At 43.8% G+C, this 18,179-nt stretch overlaps 1 long non-coding RNA gene across 1 annotated transcript in view; it reads right to left on the reverse strand.

The window, feature by feature from the left end:
- Positions 1-606: 606 nt before the first annotated feature.
- LOC141995612 (uncharacterized) overlaps positions 607-18,179 on the reverse strand; it is a 57,505-nt gene continuing 39,932 nt past the window's right edge. The window contains exon 3 of the long non-coding RNA XR_012641373.1: positions 607-663. This is a non-coding gene — a long non-coding RNA (uncharacterized LOC141995612). The remainder of the gene's footprint in view (positions 664-18,179) is intronic.

An 18,179-nucleotide genomic window follows, 5' to 3' on the forward strand; every position in this document is an offset into this window, starting at 1 on the left:
CTGCTTATTAATTTTAAAATACACATTGTGAATAAAAAGAACACACTAGTGTGAACAGTATAATGTAATGAACAAGGTTTTTCTTTGAAATTTCACAAAATTAAAAAATGGTATATACAAATGGTGGCATCAGTGACATAAATCTGTGTCCATGACAGCGTGTGACAATGGAGGATGCTTCTCTGAGGATAAAATTATTGCAGCAAAAAGTATTTGGTTGCAATTTGACTACTGACCATATATTCAGTCATAAAAAAAGAAGGCACTGTGCATTAAACAGCTGCAATTTAAGACTCTTGTACCAAGTGTAAACGAGTGATTACAAAGAAAGTAAAATGTCACATTTTGTTAACAATAATGCGTGGACGTGTCATACACAAACAACAACGATATGTCTGCAAACAGCTCCACATCACACTGTAAACATTTACTCTCCAGAGTCTGAAAGTGATTGTTTGACTTGGAACACTATGTCTGGAAGAAGCAACTAAAATCTCTCTTGAGCATTTGATGACAGACTAGCTGCAATTCAAGCTCATTTTTTAAAGTTTTCTTCATTACAGCTTACAGCAATTTGTCCCCTCCAGGGCATCACTGTTCTCTATGACTAAGCAATGCAAAATGTTTAATGATCAGGATTTTATTGGCTGGCTATATTTTAATCTGCAAAAAGAAAAGATTGGGATTTATCACTCATTTTCTCCCCACAATTTTCCCCTCCCCTCCCCCTGCCTCCAAAAATAATTTTTTCTACATTTGTGTCTTAAACAGTTCTTTGGGAGTTTTACTGCAAATGATAACATCAAGTACAAGTACAAACCAGACAAGGTTTTTATCGCTTTTGGAAAATGCCTTTCTTGCAAATAATGCATTCTACATGCTTGAAGATCACTCAGAAGTTTAAACTGGTGCAGATCATGGCTCCCTGCTTACTCAGCTAGATTCTGATGTTCCCACTTAACCTCCAGTATTACCTTATTCTTACCTTGATTCAGGAAAACACTAAAGGCTCTTAACTTTAGGCTCATGACAAATCCCACTGACTTCGTTGAGGCTTAGGCACATGCCTGAAGTTAAGCACGTGCTAAAGGGTTTTTCTTAATAGAGATGGACTGCTGATTTGGGGCCTCTGTACTTAGCCCCATTGGTTTGAATGGAACTTCTTGTACTGTAAGGGATTACTCAACAGGAACAATGGAGTAAAATCTAGCCTTTAGAGGTGGCTCCTGTTTGGGGCATAATTCAGCTGTAGTCTTTAGACTGCACTGGCTATCAGTTTGTTTCTGGGTCTAATTCAAGGCATGCTTTTTATCTATAAGGTTGATTTAGGGACTAAAAGTCCAATAAATTTAAATTAAATAAAATTTTAAAGGAATTTCTCAGAATAGTGTCTTGCTACATTTAAAGCCAGAGGCAGATTTACAGTAAAATACAGGCTCCAACGACAGGGGGCCCCAGGGTCAGGCAGCTGCAGGGGCAGAAGCTTGGTCCTGCCAGCTCCTGGGGCTCCTGCTGCAAGCTCCACACCCACCGGCAGCCAAGCTCCTCCCTCCGCTGCCCCTCCCCCCCAGCGCTTCCCCCACCTCCAAACAGCTGTTTGCCAGTGCTCAGGTTGCTCCAGGAAGGAGGGAGGGAGGAGGAGAAGCAAGGCCGCAGCGCGGTCGGGGGAGGAGGCGGAGAAGAGGCAGGGGTGTGGCCTTGGGGAAGGGGGTGGAATCGGGGAAGGGTGGAGCAAAGGCGGGGCCCCCGCACTCCCCCTACACATACCCCCCCAACCCCCTACTGTGAGCCACTCAGGGTAGGGGGCTGGGGTGGGGCAGGGGGCTGGGAGCACCCTCATGACCCCAGCCCACACCCCCAGTCCCCTGCCCTGACTCCTGCACCCCCACACACACACACACAGCCCTCCCTGGCTCCTGCACCCCCACACATCCTCATCCCCACCCTAAGCACCAAACAGGAGCTCCTGCATCCCCCCCACATCTCCACCTGCACCCCTCACACTAGATGGGAGCTGTCCCAGGTAAGCGCTCCACACCCCAACCTCCTGCCCCAACCCTGAGCCCCCTCCGACACCCTAAGTCCTGGCCAGACCCTGCACCCCGAAGTGTTTTTACATTTTTTTTAATAAAGCTCTCTTATCCAAAGCGCTTTACAATAGTTAGGTAACGGTACTAACAATATTTGGAAAGATCATTAAGTGGTCTGCCGAAACCCTCAGCGATTTTTAAGTGGTCGGTGAAAAAATAAGTTAGACTACAAAAACAATCAAGGTACCTCACTTTATTTATTTACTTCCTATTACTTATAGGAGGAGGATGAAGAAAAAAAAATGAAAAACGGGGGGTGGGGGGAAATAAGAGAGAATGTTCTTTTTCTTGGCTGGGTCCCAAGGAGGGGCCCCCGAAATGAAGCTGAACACAGGGCCCCACTAACTCTAAATCTGCTACTGTTTAAAGCCGATTTGTACTCGTGCACTTTTATGAAAAAGAATTTGATTTCACAAGTGCTGTTTGTAAACCAAGTTCCTTTTTCTTAGTACTAGCTAAATAGTGAGAGACAACACATAACCCACCATTAATGTTTGTGGTTGAATAGCAGCTCCATACCCTGCATTCCATGGTAACCAGTCACATCCCTTTTTACAGGTTTAATCAGGAGCAGTAAAAAATTTCACCAATGATTCAAGCACAGCATAAAGCAGCAGAGAAGTAAATAAGCTTGTATAGAATTACTAAAGGAAACAGTGATATGTCAGCAAATATTCATCTTAATTTAAATTAAGAAATCACTTTCTGTGCCTGTGAAGGTAACAATGTTAACCTCATTTTGCTGGGAGGATTCTCTCACAGGAGTCAGACAACAGCAGCTTCAGTGCTGGTACCATTTTCACTGATTTTGCAAGCTGCTCAGTGTGGATGAACCCTTGTGTTCATGCAGAGCCCCACTGAAGGTGATGGGGCTCCCCAGAAGTGCAGCTTGCAAGATCAAGGCTTCAGGTCTTCACAGCATACAACTTCAGCAAGGCAGGTTCTGGAGCTGCTTGATGTTATGTTAGTTTATGTGTGTGAGTGTGTCAGAAATAGCCTCTTTCTAGTCTCTGACTTTGTAAGAGACCAGACCATGTTCTGTATTCGATGGTGCCTGGTGATCATCTGTGCTGTTCTCATCTTCCTCTGGACTGGGCTGTGGCTGTCAGTCTTGCTTCAGGTCTGCTCAGTCATGTTATCTCTGCTTGCTTTTTTCTAGGGTCTAGTCAGTCATGTCATCTCAAGAATTAACAAACCCCCTCCCCACACTCCACTCCTTCCTTTGCTTGGGGCATCATTATTTGTTATCCTTTAAAGACAGGGATGGTTCTTCCACTAATATAGTCAATCTACTCATTAGCTCTTTCCCTATATTACTGAGTTCTCAATTCTCATACTTAGCTGCCTAAGTCTTCAAAGAGCACTTTACAGTTTTGCACATCAGTATCTGCCTGCCACTCTTCCTGCTCTGAATGTGGCTGACTTCATTAAAGCTAGCAGACGATAAATGACTATTTGTTGTTTCAGTCTTTATCTTTCTGACTTTGAATTTCTCACTCTTAAAAATAAAAAATACCATGGAAATTATCAATACTGCTGCTATCAAATATGTTGTCTGTCTTTAGGCTATTTTCATTAGATTTAGGAAGATAACTAATAGGTTGTATATTTAGGAAGGAGCTTTGTTTATAAGCTTCTTCTACAAAAGAATGCAAGTTAATACTTTCGTGTTACTATTGCAATTAATCTAAAAAAAGAATAATAAAATTACTGTAAAGAGGGAAGCTATGGCCATTCCTTTCCCATTCTAATTACTTGTCAGTTAGTGACATCTGTGGCCTAGATAGTGCCATGAAGACAGTCCATATTAAAAGGCAGTGCATAGCAGAGGCATCCTGGGGAGTTGGCTGGAGTGTCCCTGTGTGCTGGTGATCTCCAGCTGCCAGAATGGCTCTAGAGTCTTTTGGCAGCTGGCATAATTTAGACCCGCCTCTGAGCCGCTCCATTCTGTACCAGGAGATCAGCCTTGCTGGCTAAAAATCAGGGAGTCACAAAGGTGGCCTAACGCCACATTTGCTTTCCCCTTCAGCACTGTGCCAAGCACAGTTCTGCAAAATAGAGAATCTGGCTTATAGTTTTCAGTGATTCAATGTATTATGTACAAACCTACTCACTAGCTATAGTCCAAAAAATCACAAATATGACTAATGGCTTCCTGCTTCCTTGCCATAATACATATCCACCCTGTCATTAGGGTAAATGCTAATAGGAGGCCTGAGCTGTGATCCTAACCTGAATAGCTAAACAAGAAAACTTTTGATGGAATAATTAATGTTTGTGATGCTGTTTAATCATTCATTTAGAAAGACTTCATTTAATCACAAGTACCCACCAAGGATTCCAAAAGAAGAGGTGACAGTGAAAGCTTTGTAATTTATGGCACTGGATCTTTCTTAATCTGTGGTCTATGGACCAGCCCTTCCTGGTGAGCTGCAAAATGGTTTTGAGAGCCACGCAGTAAAGAATTGGGGTGCTTGAAGAGGAAATGGTCTATGATAATTATCTTTCTTTCATGGAGAGGGCCATACAATGAAAAAGCACCTGTTTGCAGTGTTTTATGATTATAGACTAGATAGTCTTGCAAAAGAAAATCTAGCAAATTATCTAGTCCATCTTTCAAGTCTCTACATCAGGACAAGGCTGATTTAATATCTTAGCCCTGGTCTACACTAGGAGTTGAGGTTGAATTTAGCAGCGTTAAATCGATTTAACCCTGCACCCGTCCACATGATGAAGCCCTTTTTTTCGACTTAAAGGGCTCTTAAAATCGATTTCCTTACTCCACCCCCGACAAGGGGATTAGCCCTGAAATCGGCCTTGCCGGGTCAAATTTGGGGTACTGTAGACGCAATTAGACGGTATTGGCCTCCGGGAGCTATCCCAGAGTGCTCTATTATGACCACTCTGGACAGCACTCTCAACTCAGATGCACTGGCCAGGTAGACAGGAAAAGGCCCGCACTCTTTTGAATTTCAGTTTCCTGTTTGCATGGTCACCTGCAGCTTGCCATGCTGGCCAGAGCTCATCAGCAGAAGTTACCATGATGGAGTCCCAGAATCGCAAAAGAACTCCAGCATGGACCGAATGGGAGGTACGGGATCTGCTCACTGTATGGGGAGAGGAATCTGTGCTATCAGAACTCCGTTCCAGTTTTCGAAATGCCAAAACATTTGTCAAAAGCTCTCAGGGCATGAAGGACAGAGGCCATAACAGGGACCGAAGCAGTGCCACGTGAAACTTAAGGAGCTGAGGCAAGCCTACCAGAAAACCAGAGAGGCAAACGGCCGCTCCGGCTCAGAGTCCCAAACATGCCGCTTCTATGATGAGCCATTTTAGGGGGTTCAGCCACCACTACCCCAGCCGTGTTGTTTGACTCCTTCAATGGAGATGGAGGCAACACAGAAGCAGGTTTTGGGGACGAGGAAGATGATGATGATGAAGTTGTAGATAGCTCACAGCAAGCAAGCGGAGAAACCGGTTTTCCCGACAACCAGGAACTGTTTCTCACCCTGGACCTGGAGCCAGTACCCCCCGAACCCACCCAAGACTGCCTCCCGGACCAGCCAGGTGGAGAAGGGACCTCTGGTGAGTGTACCTTTTAAAATACTATACATGGTTTAAAAGCAAGCACGTTTAATGATTAATTTGCCCTGGCATTTGCGGCTCTCCTGGATGTACTCCCAAAGCCTTTGCAAAAGGTTTCTGGGGAGGGCAGCCTTATTCCGTCCACCATGGTAGGACACTTTACCACACCAGGCCAGTAGCACGTACTCAGGAATCACTGTAGAACAAAGCATTGCAGTGTATGTTTGCTGGCATTCAAACAACATCCGTTCTTTATCTCTCTGTGTTATCCTCAGGAGAGTGATATCATTCATGGTCACCTGGTTGAAATATTTCAGAGTAACAGCCGTGTTAGTCTGTATTCGCAAAAAGAAAAGGAGTACTTGTGGCACCTTAGAGACTAACCAATTTATTTGAGCATAAGCTTTCGTGAGCTACAGCTCACTTCATCGGATGCATACTGTGGAAACTGCAGAAGACATTATGTACACAGAGACCATGAAACAATACCTCCTCCCACTCCACTCTCCTGCTGGTAATAGCTTATCTAAAGTGATCACTCTCCTTACAGTGTGTATGATAATCAAGGTGGGCCATTTCCAGCACAAATCCAGGTTTTCTCACCCTCCGCCCCCCCACACACAAACTCACTCTCCTGCTGGTAATAGGCCATCCAAAGTGACCACTCTCTTTACAATGTGTATGATAATCAAGGTGGGCCATTTCCAGCACAAATCTAGGTTTTCTCGCCCCCCCCCCCTTTCCAACAACCACACACACAAACTCACTCTCCTGCTGGTAATAGCTCATTCAAACTGACCACTCTCCTTACAATGTGTATGATAATCAAGGTGGGCCATTTCCAGCATAAATCCAAGTTTAACCAGAACGTCTGGGGGGGGGGTAGGAAAAAACAAGGGGAAATAGGCTACCTTGCATAATGACTTAGCCACTCCCAGTCTCTATTTAAGCCTAAATTAAGAGTATCCAATTTGCAAATGAATTCCAATTCAGCAGTTTCTCGCTGGAGTCTGGATTTGAAGTTTTTTTGTTGTAAGATAGCGACCTTCATGTCTGTAATTGCGTGACCAGAGAGATTGAAGTGTTCTCCGACTGGTTTATGAATGTTATAATTCTTGACATCTGATTTGTGTCCATTTATTCTTTTACGTAGAGACTGTCCAGTTTGACCAATGTACATGGCAGAGGGGCATTGCTGGCACATGATGGCATATATCACATTGGTGGATGTGCAGGTGAACGAGCCTCTGATAGTGTGGCTGATGTTATTAGGCCCCGTGATGGTGTCCCCTGAATAGATATGTGGGCACAGTTGGCAACGGGCTTTGTTGCAAGGATAGGTTCCTGGGTTAGTGGTTCTGTTGTGTGGTATGTGGTTGTTGGTGAGTATTTGCTTCAGGTTGGGGGGCTGTCTGTAGGCAAGGACAGGCCTAACAAAGAAAATAACAGAACGCCACTAGCCGTCACCTTCACCCCCCAACTAAAACCCCTCCAACGCATTATTACGGATCTACAACCTATCCTGAAGGATGACCCAACACTCTCACAAATCTTGGAAGACAGGCCAGTCCTTCTTCTTCTGTCTTGTCTTCTGCAGTTTCCACAGTATGCATCCGATGAAGTGAGCTGTAGCTCACGAAAGGTCATGCTCAAATAAATTGGTTAGTCTCTAAGGTGCCACAAGTACTCCTTTTCTGGTTGAAATAGGGTGCTTTTCTTAAGGGGATATTCAGAGGTGCCCGTTCCTGCTGGGCTGTTTCCTGTGGCTGAACAGAAATGTTCCCCGCTGTTAGCCACAGGGAGGGGTGAGGGGCTAGCCACATGGTGGGGGGAGGCAAAATGCGACCTTGGAACGAAAGCACATATGCTGTGTACGTAATGTAAACAGCAAGGTTTACCGTGAAAGAGTGTACCCATTGTTCTATAAAATGTGTCTTTTTAAATACCACTGTTCCTTTTTTTTTCCTCCACCAGCTGCATGTGTTTCAAGGATCATAGGATCTTCTCCTTCCCAGAGACTAGTGAAGATTAGAAGGCGAAAAAAACGCACTCGTGATGAAATGTTCTCTGAGCTCATGCTGTCCTCTCACACTGACAGAGCACAGACGAATGCGTGGAGGCAGACAATGTCAGAGTGCAGGAAAGCACAAAATGACCAGGAGGAGAGGTGGTGGGCTGAGGAGAGTAAGTGGCGGGCTGAAGAAAGGGCTGAAGCTGAAAGGTGGCGGCAGCGTGATGAGAGGAGGCAGGATTCAATGCTGAGGCTGCTGGAGGATCAAACTTATGCGCTCCAGTGTATGGTTGAGCTGCAGGAAAGGCAGCAGGAGCACAGACCACCGCTACAGCCCCTGTGTAACCAACTGCCCTCCTCCCCAACTTCCACAGCCTCCTCACCCAGACGCCCAAGAACGCGTTGGGGGTCCTCCGGCCACCCAGCCACTCCACCCCAGAGGATTGCCCAAGCAACAAAAGGCTGGCATTCAATAAGTTTTAAAGTTTTAAACTTTTAAAGTGCTGTCTGTCCTTGCCCTTCCCTCCTCCACCACCCCCCCCCCCGGTGCTTCTCTCCTCCACCACCCCTCCCAGGCTACCTTGGCAGTTATCCCCCTATTTGTGTGATGAATTAATAAATTCATAAATCCACATGCATGAATGCATGAATTTGAACCAACAATGACTTTATTGCCTCTGCAAGCGGTGATCGAAGGGAGGAGGGGAGGGTGCTTAGCTTACAGGGAAGTAGAGTGAACCAAGGGGCGGGGGGTTTCATCAAGGAGAAACAAACAGAACTTTCACACCGTAGCCTGGCCAGTCATGAAACTGGTCTTCAAAGCTTCTCTGATGCGCACCACGCCCTCCTGTGCTCTTCTAACTGCCCTGGTGTCTGGCTGCGCGTAACCAGTGGCCAGGCGATTTGCCTCAACCTCCCACCCCACCATAAACGTCTCCCCCTTACTCTCACAGATATTGTGGAGCGCACAGCAAGCAGTAATAACAGTGGGAATATTGGTTTCGCTGTGGTCCAACCGAGTCAGTAAACTGCGCCAGCGTGCTTTTAAACGTCCAAATGCACATTCTACCACCATTCCGTACTTGCTCAGCCTATAGTTGAACAGCTCCTGACTACTGTCCAGGCTGCCTGTGTATGGCTTCATGAGCCAGGGCATTAAGGGGTAGGCTGGGTCCCCAAAGATAACTATAGGCATTTCAACGTCCCCAACTGTTAATTTCTGGTCTGGGAATAAAGTCCCTTCCTGCAGCTTTTGAAACAGACCAGAGTTCCTGAAGATGCGAGCGTCATGTACCTTTCCCGGCCATCCCACGTTGATGTTGGTGAAATGTCCCTTGTGATCCACCAGTGCTTGCAGCACTATTGAAAAGTACCCCTTGCGGTTTATGTACTCGCCGGCTTGGTGCTCCGGTGCCAAAATAGGGATATGGGTTCCGTCTATGGCCCCAATACAGTTAGGGAATCCCATTGCAGCAAAGCCATCCACTATGACCTGCACATTTCCCAGGATCACTACCCTTGATATCAGCAGATCTTTGATTGCGTTGGCTACTTGGATCACAGCAGCCCGCACAGTAGATTTGCCCACTCCAAATTGATTCCCAACTGACCGGTAGCTGTCTGGCGTTGCAAGCTTCCACAGGGCTATTGCCACTTGCTTCTCAACTGTGAGGGCTGCTCTCATCTTGGTATTCCTGCGCTTCAGGGCAGGGGAAAGCAAGTCACAAAGTTCCATGACAGTGCCCTTATGCATGCGAAAGTTTCGCAGCCACTGGGAATCGTCCCAGACCTGCAACACTATGCGATCCCACCAGTCTGTGCTTGTTTCCTGAGCCCAGAATCGGCGTTCCACAGCATGAACCTGCCCCATTAGCACCATGATGCCTGCATTGCCAGGACCCATGCTTTGAGAGAAGTCTGTGTCCATGTCCTCATCACTTGTCATCGCGCTGACCGCCTACTCGCCTGGTTGCGCTTTGCCAGGTTCTGGTGCTGCATATACTGCTGTATAATGCGTGTGGTGTTTAATGTGCTCCTAATTGCCAAAGTGATCTGAGCGGGCTCCATGCTTGCTGTGGTGTGGCGTCTACACAGAAAAAAGGCGTGGAACGATTGTCTGCTGTTGCTCTGATGGAGGGGCGGCGACTGATGACATGGCTTACAGGGCTGGCTTATAGGGAATTAAAATCAACAAAGGGGGTGGCTTTACATCAAGGAGAAACAAAAACAACTGTCACACAGAATGGCCCCCTCAAGGATTGAACTCAAAACCCTGGGTTTAGCAGGCCAATGCTCAACCCACTAAGCTATCCCTCCCTCTCGTATTTCAGGCAGGACTTCATGGAGGGAGGGAGGAAGGGGGGAGCAAATGAATAGAAAACAAATCTGGTCTATTTCTTGTTTTGATCCACTCATCTATCTTTTACATCTTTGGCTGGCAGCAGACGGTGCAGAAGGACTGCAAGCCATCCACAACTCTTGGCTGCTCGGCAGAAGATGGTACAATAGGACTGCTAGCCATCCATATTTCCTGCCTGCTCACCATAAGATGGTACAATAGGACTGCCTGAAGGTCTAAAGGGAATGACCTGGTCAAGTCACTCCTAATTTAGTCCCTGCACCCATGTCTGCCCAGGCATTCCTGACCGACGCGGCCAGGAGCACCTCGGACATGACGATGATGGCTACCAGTCCTATTGTACCATCTGCTGCCACAAGACAATAGGTTGCTGCTGCTGTGTAGCAATGCAGTACCGCGTCTGCTAGCACCCAGGAGACATACGGTGACAGTGAGCTGAGCGGGCTCCATGCTTGCCATGGTATGGCGTCTGCACAGGTAACTCAGGAAAAAAAGCGCGAAACGATTGTCTGCCATTGCTTTCACAGAGAGGGAGGGAAGGAGGGCCTGATGACATGTACCCAGAACCACCCGCGACAATGTTTTTTGCCCCATCAGGCATTGGGATCTCAACCCAGAATTCCAATGGGCAGCGGAGACTGCGAGAACTGTGGGATAGCTACCCACAGTGCAACACTCCGGAAGTCGATGCTAGCCTTGGTATTGTGGAAGCACTCCGCCGAGTTAATGCACTTAGAGCATTTTGTGTGGGGACATACACAATCGACTATATAAAAACGATTTCTAAAAAACCGACTTCTATAAATTTGACCTAATTTCGTAGTGTAGACATACCCATAGATTATCAGGGTTGGAATATTTCCTGGACCATCCTTTAAAAATGGCCTGGCCACTTTCACCCCTCAGTGAGCTGGATTTTTGAATTGGCACATGGCCCAGGGATTAAAATAGCTAGTTTTGTCAATCAGAATACCTGAATTCTTTTCTTTGGTCCTGGATTTTCGTGAAACTTCCCAAACTAGTATGACAATGTGTTCTGAGAGACTTAGCATTTAATGAGATGGATACTTGACTTTCAATCAGATTTAGGCCATTCTGAAGACCTTTTGAAAACGGGATTTAGCCATCTAAATTACATAAACATTGCAATGCTGAGCAAAGCAACACATAAATACCTTTAAAAATCTGGGCAAAAGTCCAGATACAGATGACAAGTTACATTTGTTTGTTTGTTTATTTCTGGAGAATCCTATGTTGTCAGTGTGAGGAAATATCAGCAACATTTTTACTTGTAACATCTTGCCTGGCATGATATAGGAGGAAAATCATATGATCTAAAATTCTAAGGGTTCTGTGTCACACACAAGTTGGAATGAGTAGCTGTGTATTAGCAACATTCTTACAGAATGCATCCATGGTTCTACCCTGGTGTAAGATCAGAATCAGGTCAATGGACTTTACATTGAGACCCAGTCCTGTTCCTATTAAATGGTTGGTTTGCTACTGACTTTAATTGGGGCTGAAGCAGGACCTTGCTTTGCTGTAAGTGTAATTTATTTCCGTTGCTTTTTTGAATGAGTTTTTAAAATAAAGACTCCTCTACATCTATGGGCTGTTTACTAATTATGATTCCAATCCTGCAAACACTTTTGCACATGCATAATTTTACATTGGGAATAGTCTTGTGTTGAAATTATGTGTGTGCCCAAGTGTTTGCAGGCTCAGAGTCTATGCCTATGCTAAATAGATGTGAGAAAGCCAAAAAATGTGACATTATATAGGATAAACAAGTACAGAATGTTTATCAGATGAAATCGCAACCAGATATGTCAGACAGGTCACAGGCATTGTTGTGAGGTATTTAACCTTAAGCAAACTAAAGGTTCAAAGCAACATATAATTATAAAGGAAAATATTTACACAACTGATTCTCTTAAATTTAATTCCTATTTAAAGACTACTAAAACCCACTGTGAGGAATGAAACTTTATTATTCATCAATTCCCACTTTCTCTTCCAGTTCCATCAGGTTTATTACCATCAGTGATAGATTCTGTACCTGCTGGCTTGAAAGAAATATTTAGTTTACTCCACTACCTATCACTGATTTCAAAATGATGTTTTCAGTATGTTGCTTAGTGGCTGCAAATCATACAGAGTCTGCTAAAGAAATATCTCTTATATTTTACAGATATTAAAGTTGTTATATGTCACTACATATTTAATATGTAGGGTTGTGTTTCTATAGCACCATTACCCAAGAACCTCAGAGCACTTTGCAAACATTAGTATTCTAAGCTTCACAACACGCTTTTGAGCTAGGCATTATACCTATGCTGCAGGTGGGGAAATTGAGGTTCAGAGGAATTAAGTGACTTGCCCAAGAGCACATGAGGCTGTGCAAGCCATTCTAAGTCTGGGTTGAAAGGGATTCAATTGTTTCACAATTGGTTTGCTTGGTGTAACACTCTGAATCTCAAAAAGGAAAGTGTTTTGAGTGTTTCACTCACGAATTCATGTTGTTGAATTCAGTCTTCTGTGTGTTTGGTCAAGAACTTCAGTTTAATTAGTAAATCATTTAATTATACTCTGATATAGCAACATAAACAATACATTATGCATTACAGTTGATTTATTACTAATACTGAAATACACTGGCCAAGGACAGAACCATGGGGAGCAGAAACCTGGAAGAGGAGAAGGAAGAAAATGTTTAAGGAGCGATCAGCAAAGTTAGAGTCACAGAACCCTCAAGGAACATACAGTCTCAATGAGAAGTGGTAATGTTTATGGTCACAAAGGCAGTAGAAAAACAGAGAATGAACATGGAGACAAGACCTTTACATCTGGGAAGGAAGATACAATTAGAAGTTTTTGCCAGGGCGATTTCAGTAGAGTGGAGTAGGCAGAAATCGAATTGGAAGGAAATGAGGAGGGAGTTGGAGAAGAGAAAGTTAAGACACTTGTTGTAGTAGCCAGGCAAGGTACTAACAAACTTCAACAGGACTTTATTTTTTAAAGTGGAAACCTCTTTTCCAAGCTGCTGCTGCACCCTCAGTAGCTCTCCCTCAGCCTCTTCAACTCCTCCCCCGTCCTTCCTGTTTCCTGTCCTTTCAGACACCCAACAGCCAGTGTTCCCAATTCTAATAATTACAAGCAACATCTAAACACCACAACACTTCTGAGAAAGAGGTGTGGTTTAGTGACTTAGCAGAGAGCTGGGAGTCAGGCAGTCTTGAATTCTAAGGTTAGATCTGTCACTGACTCACTGTGTAGCCTTGAGCAAATCATTTAATCTCTCTCCCTCAGTTTCTCAATCTCATAGGGTGTTGTAAATATTAATTAATATTTGCTAAGTGCTTTGAAGATGGACTAATTTCATGATAATGTCTAGGCAGGTGCCAAGTAGATTTGCTTATTTCTGTCCATCAAACAATAAATACTGTATACTTATAAAATGTGCAACTAATCTATGTCAAAACATGGTCCTATTACTATTATCCCTTTTCTCCACTGCCTTGTTTCACCTTCCTGTCTTGTCTTTAACTAAGCCCCAATCCTGCTCATACTTATGTATATAAGACTATTTATATGCTTAAAGTTAATCACATGCATAACTGTCTGTATGATCAGACCTAACATGGTAAACTCTATGGAGAAGGTATAATTGTTTACTGTATGTCTGTACAGAGCTTAAAAAAATGGAGCCTCCTCTTGGTTGGAGCTTCTACATATTACTCTAATACAAATAATAATGAGTGAGTGATTGAGTGAATGAATGAGTAAGAAAGTGCTATATAAATGTATTTTGTTGTAAACTCTTTGGGACATGGACCATCTTTTTGTTCTGTGTTTGCACGGCAAAGTGAGGTCCTGCTTAATGACTGGGACTTTTGTGTGGTACTGCAGTATTATTATTATTACTATTTTATTTATAATGTTTTTGTACTTATGCATTTATTATTTTAGATCATATCAGAAGCCTCGTGCATTGTGGCACAGTATGGCAGTGTTGTTTACTTGCTTAGAATTAGGCCAGAGTTGAGCTAGTATGGAATTACTTATCTTCCCTTGTGATGCTTCTATTCTAGGCGGAGGTAATTCAGGAAGGCAAAATAGTGTAGTTAGCTACACCATCTGTGTCCTGTAGATAGCTAGAGCATGTCAGCCTTGGGTTACACCCAGTTTAACAAGACGACTAATTGTAAGAACATATTCTCATCTTGATATATCAGGATTTACCCATATAACTGAGCAATCATACAACTTGATAGCGAGTCCATAATTCTGAATCAATACAGTACTCACTGCAAGCAGTTCACAATTGTCTGTAGGCTGAAATTTGTGCACAATCCCCTTGGCAAAAAACTCTGAATAGCAAACAAGTTTGTAAAAGCTATGAACTGTTTGTAGACGAAGAGAAAAAAGGGTTAATAATTTCACAAGCTCTGATAGTCAATAAAATATGCTTGTATACATAAAATCACAGAATCTTAGAGTTTAAGTCCAGATGGGACAACAAGATCACCTCCTGCACATTACAGGACACTAAACCCCACACAGTTATCCTTGTACTGAGCCCAGTAACCCAGATTAGATGAAAATATTACAGCCCTCAGGAGACTAAACAATTGTGTGCCACAAGCAGAGAATAGAAGCAACTGAGGTGCACCAGTGCCCGCATAGCCTTTGAAATGGCAGGGAATTGATTTGGTGAGCTATACTCACAGATGAATTTATTAATAATCCAACATGCTACAGTAGTCTTCAAAGAATTAGCCTAATTTCTGCTTCTTTTAGCCTCTCCATCTAATTAATTTTCATTTCAAAGGAAAACAAACAACACTACCTTATGAATCATAGCATCAAGAATGGCCATAATTAAAGACCAAAAATATTAGCGAATGCAAAGAACCAAGATTTGTTTTGTTCTGAAAGAAAACAGCTTGCCCGTCTCTACAAGCCGAGAGGCCTGTGGTGAGCATTATTAAATATGGCCAAGAGGCTGATCAATCGGAAAGCATACCTGTGTTTATTGAGCCCATTTCCAAGCCAGGAAGTAAACAACTGAGTGATTTTTTTCTTCGCACAGAATGTACACAGTTCTTACAAAAGGATGGCATATTGCAAATTATTTTAATTTTCAGAACTTGTTTTCTTAAACAAAAACCCTTCTCTGTTTATGCACTGCTGTTTTATTTTTATATATTTGACAAAATAAAATAACATTTTGCTGGTTTTCATGGTTTGAATTTTGAATTGTGGCTGCTGATAATTCCCTCTTTCTTTCTGCCTCATGGATGCCAAAAGGGAGGGTGATTTAGAGTTTAGTAGTTTGGTACGTAAGAGTCCTGGGCTTTGCCCCTGGTTCTGCCACTGACACTCCTATGTTACTTTACCCTCTGTGTTTCATAAGCACCTTTGATTCACTGGATCATGCTGGACTGGAAATCTGGATACCTGAAGTCTATTTTTGGCTCTGCCGCACATTTTTGTGTGATCTTGAGCAAGTCACTGAACCTGTGTGCCTCAGTTTTTCTCTCTGTAACAGGAAGATATTGACTTTTTATGCCTTTTACAATCTGCAAGTGAGAAGTGTCATGTAAAGCGTGTTCACAGTATTATTGTCGTTTTATAGTCATTAGTATTATTTATATGTAACCCTTCTGCCTGTCAGAGTTGGCAGCAACAAGGGCCGGGCTCAGTATCTAGGGGTTCCATTCCAATAACCCAATGCAAAACCGGCTCGAGCCCCCACCCAGTGACCTGGGACAAATATATACCACCCCTGCTGGGCGCCTCCAAGAGGCAACACTTCCCCTCTCGCAAGCACAGAGTCTGAGTGTAGCAAAGCCTTTTAATAACAGAGAGAAACAATGTGGCATTATGTTGGGGAAACACCACCAACAGGATTCCTAACACAACCCATGAGCAAAAAACCCACCCCAAGCAAATTGGGGTGTGTCCTTTCCCTTTGGTTCTTGAGTCCAGCAACCCCAAAATCACCCAAAGTCCCCAAAGTCCCCAAAGTCAAACACCCCAAAAGTCTCTGTCCCTGGTCAGTGCAGCCCCAGAGTTCCAAAGTTTATCTGCAGAGTTTTACCTCCCAACCTGGGTGCAGATGGGGGACCTAAGGGGCACCTTACATGGTCCAAAGCTAATTGCCCCACCTCTCCATGGGGCTCTGCTCCGCTCCACCAGCTGTCCCACGAATCACTCCGCTCTGCCAGCCGCCCCCACGAGCTGCTCCAGGCATCTCACAAACTGCTCCGCTCCACCAGCCGCTCTGCTCTGCCAGCCATCCCGCAAACTATCTTCAGGCTCCCCCACTACTTAACCCAACACTCAGTGATGTCAGCTCTTAGTAAATTTAGCTCTTTTGTGATTTCAGCTTGTAGTAGGGGAGCCTCAGTGCTAGTGCACCATTGGTCCAAAATGAATTCAGCTTAGCAGTCTGTAACTAGATTCCTAATGGAATCAAAATTAGCTCTGATATTCCATAGTGGAGAGAGGAGGAAGTGCAATTAGCATGTAAAGCCATAACACCATGTATTAATACCTATCCCCAGCCTCTCTCCCTTCACTGGGTTTTGGAACCCATGACCCTTGCCTAGCGAGTGCTGCTTAGTTGATGGTGAGTCCCTCCATCATAACAAAAGTCCAAATACAGTTCCACTGTCCTTGATTCACATAATCAGTATAATAACAGTTTATTCCTGCCCCAATAACAGAGAAACTTGGGCTTCTACAGCAGCCAAAGTGACCATCTAGGCAGGGTGGGTGTGCCTATGCAAATGAGATCAGCCCCTGAAGTTCTTTTCCACAACCCACCATGACTCGCCACCAGATGTCAGGGTAGCGCTCATCCTGACTCTGCTTACTTATATTTATTTCAGTGTTCTCATCTGTAAAATGGGAATAATAATTACTTGTGAATAACTACAGGGCTTTTCAGAGGTTAGATTAATTAATGTCTGTAAAGTGCTTTGAGACCCTGGGAAGGCAGGCACTATAAATATGCAGAGAATGATTTATGATTAATTTTATCACATGCCTGTCACATAAAGCTCATATGTAAAGGGTGGCCACAAAGCAGAAGGAAAAAGGAAAATAGTGATGTTATTGTATCCGTGAGAGATGTTAGAACAACAGCATCATAACCAGGCACAAGTGTAATAACCAAATAGATCAACAGTTGAAACTCTGCATCATAGAATACTGTGTAAACAGTGACTATAAACCAGGGATGTTAAAATGAGGTTAGATTCTGGGCTAGTTCAAATGTTTACTTTCAGCATAAGCTCCGAGAGATACAGTCACTTGGTACCCTTTCCTAATTAAAAGGCAGATTGTGCCATTAGGTTGTTAAGGTTGTTGTCTCTTTGTTTGCCTGTGTTTGTTTGAGAATTCTCCATCCAGGTCAATGGGCAGTTCTGCTTAAAAATGGAGTGTGCTAAGCCTGGGAATTTTGAAGTGCTCAATGTTGGACAGGGATGGTGTCCCTAGTTTCTGTTTGCCAGAAGCTGGGAATGGCAATGGGATGGATCACTTGATGATTACCTGTTCTGTTCATTCCCTCTCGGGCACCTGGCATTGGCCACTATTGGAAGACAGGCTACTGGGCTAGATGGACCTTTGGTCTGACCCAGTATGGCTGTTCTTGTGTTCAATGTTGGCTTAACTTTGTCCCCATTTATGTCAAAAGGAGTTTTACTGTTGATTTCAATAGGAGCAGAGTCAGGCAAAGGCTGAGCTCTTTTTAAAGTCCCCATCTAAACCGGTGCACACTCTCATGTTTTGTCCCTTATAGAGAAGAGCTACTAACATTGCTGTTTACACACTGCCCATAGAACAGGGAGCTATCCTATCCACAAAGTATCTAGGTTGGGTGTGGAATATCTGGCCCTCTATATTTAGCCTAAGCTATTCAGAAATATTTATTAATATTGGGTATTTAAGTACCAACATTTCTAATGGCTATTTATTATTTTTCAGCACCAGAGAGCTCACAGTATAAACAAGTCATGGTGTGTTCTCCAAGGAGTTTGCTGCAATCTAATTTCAGACATGACACAAGATAGGGAGTTACAAAACTGAGGGAAGAGTTGCAAGAGGAAGGACAGAGTGAAAACAA

This window comes from Natator depressus, chromosome 11 (assembly GCF_965152275.1).
Source record: "Natator depressus isolate rNatDep1 chromosome 11, rNatDep2.hap1, whole genome shotgun sequence".
Lineage (NCBI taxonomy): Eukaryota > Metazoa > Chordata > Testudines > Cheloniidae > Natator > Natator depressus.